The 2,727-nt window shown below is 36.5% G+C and overlaps 1 long non-coding RNA gene across 1 annotated transcript; it reads right to left on the reverse strand.

Moving 5' to 3' along the window:
• Nucleotides 1–393: 393 nt before the first annotated feature.
• LOC140321426 (uncharacterized) lies at nt 394–2,689 on the reverse strand. Its single transcript, XR_011918937.1, has 2 exons — nt 2,485–2,689; nt 394–781 (listed from the first exon to the last, which is right to left on the reverse strand). It is a non-coding gene; the product is annotated as an uncharacterized lncRNA (long non-coding RNA).
• Nucleotides 2,690–2,727: the final 38 nt, after the last annotated feature.

Genomic DNA, 2,727 nt, shown 5'->3' on the forward strand with positions numbered 1-2,727 from the left:
GACAGGTTTTAACAGATTACTAGAATAGACCAATTTAGAAACCTAAGGTACTAAGCATTGATAAAAAAAAGCTTCCAGTCTTTGTTGACTGGAATTCTGGTCTAAAAGTTGTATCTATTAGGATGATGGCAGCTGTGGGGTTGACTGTATTTTTAAAATATTGCCATTCTTACATGGCAGTTGTCATTTGAGCTTGGTTGAAAAATAAGAAAATCTTATGTTTGCTTTGAGATATAGAAGGGTTATAGCTTTTTGGTATTATTCACTAGAGTATTTTGTAGATTTTTTAATTTTTTTTTTTTTTTTTTTTTTTTTTTTAAATACACAAGCAACATTTTCACTAACAATTAGCCTCTATTCCCTAAAGACAGAAAAAAAATAAAATTCAACACAGTGGATTAAATACATTTATTTTACTTTTATTTACAGAAGCCGTTAGCATGAATAGATCAAGATAAATGTTTTTTTATTTGCTAACAGTTATAAAAACACTTTCATTACCTTTGAATATCACAGGCACAGCTTCTTTCTGAACACCATGTATATACAGAACCATTCTGCTGGCAACTTTGCCATTTTGAGATAAATATAAAAAATATTAAAATAAACACTATGCAACCCAGAACAAAAGCTTCACCAGGAAGAAACCCAAGTTACAAAAAAAAAGCAGGCATTATTAGACAGTCAGTGCAAGGGGTTAACTTCAGAGCTTCAGGATATCTCATTCTCTTTCCCATCTATATCACACTTTGATAACTGTTTCTTGTTAACACTCGTCTCCCTAAAAAGGAGAAAAAAAAAGTTTTAACACTCCCACATCATATTGGGTAGCTTACAGGTTCCACAAAGCAACATACTATGAAGAATCATATCAAGATATTGATTCAGAGACATATTTGTATTTTCAAACATCAAATTACTGATTACAGTCCAACACAAGTGTTTTGTAAAAAAGAAAACACTGCTTCTAAAATGCTCACTGAAGTGTAATGCCAATTGGAGTTTAGCCCCAGGAAGTTCAGACTCCCTGATCTCTTGTGGTACTTAATATGAGGCAGGGATTGTCATTTTAACTATATTATATGGCAGGCTAACTTGACATGGGTGCTTATTATAAATCAAATAACACCCCCACCCCCTTCTAAGGCCAAAATATTTTAACTAGTAAATGGCTATAGATGCACAAAACCTTCTTTGGAAAATGAATGCCATTATTGTGCTTGAAGCACAAACCATGTTACATTGATATTTCCTCTTTATGTAAACCTCTAATACATTCGAGTGCTTTCACCTGCTTAAGGGCTTGTGTATCTATCCACTACTGAAATAACACAGCTCTACCAAACCACCAGCCATGTAGCATCTGGCTGAAAAGAGACCCAAGTAACTTTTCTGCAGTAAACATTTACAGGTTGTGTTTCCTTCATCTATAGACAGTATGGAGAAGTACAAACTTATAGGCACTCCTGTTGCTTGGTTTGTCTTTCCACCAGGATGCCAATTTAACACTTAACAAAACAGAACTGCAGTAAATTGAGTCTTAAATTAACCTGAAATTAAGGTTATGTATACAAGCAGCCTTCTGAATTTTTGTTATTACAAAGTTGATATTGGATGCAAGTGTTTTGCTTGCACAGCACAAGTTATGCTCAACAACTCAAATGTGGCTACAATATATGGATGAGTTTCCCTTTTAATTTATTTAAAAGTAACAGAAAACATCATTGCTAACAGGAACACAAACAGAAACTCAAAGGGAGATACAATCCTAGGATGGGGAAGACCCCACCACATAAAATGTCCCACTTCTAAATACAGAAACATCAATTCATAGTCTTACTTTGGTGGTCAGTACTTAAATACAGAATGTAATTTTAACAGAGGGGTTGAGCATCATAACCAACCGTATAAGAACTTAATGGGTGTTAGTGTAGCAGGCCTGACTAAATAAGGGGGACGTTTCCAGTCTTTGTAGCCATGATGTCGAGTATTTATAGAATTTGCTAAGCGAAGATAGCATTGGATTAGTAGTTTCTCATAATAACCTGGGTGTTAAACTCTGTAGAGCAGAGGTCCCCAATCCACTCATCAGCGGGGTCAGAAGGTGCACCGGCCAGAGCCACAGACCACATCCCCCCGGAGACATCACAGCTTTAGGGTGGATGACACAACCCACCAAGTCTCCCATCGCAGGCTGAGACCTGCGATGGGAGAGTGGGCAGGTTCTGGCATTATGACGTCAGCATAGGGGGAAGATTCTTCCCCTTTGAGGGGCACACGGCTCCCCACACATGCACAGCCCGGAGTCCATAAATTTAGTAATCCACAACCTGCAAGAGGTTGGAGACCACTGCTATAGAGGACGTCTGCAAGGTTTTTCTGCAGTAGATTTCCAAAGATTAGCAAGTGCTGTAAACAAAATACAACAAACCACTGTACAAAAAAAAAAAAAAAAAATAGATTATGGTTTAAGCAGCAGCTCACCTTTTCTCATTTTGAATCCTTGATTTCAATAACTTCAAAGAACATGGGGATATCATGTTATCAGTTGGACTTCTGAATTTGAATTCTGCAGTAATGCTGGGAACGAAAACAATTTTATTTTACACAAAATAAAAAGGTTTTAGACTACAGATAAAAACCAACTTTTGAATAGGTCATAGTGGCTCTCATGTCCCAGAACAGGGATATTGCTGTGGAGTGGATAATGAATAAAAAAAAAAAAAA

This window comes from Pyxicephalus adspersus, unplaced genomic scaffold, assembly GCF_032062135.1.
Source record: "Pyxicephalus adspersus unplaced genomic scaffold, UCB_Pads_2.0 Sca3738, whole genome shotgun sequence".
NCBI lineage: Eukaryota > Metazoa > Chordata > Amphibia > Anura > Pyxicephalidae > Pyxicephalus > Pyxicephalus adspersus.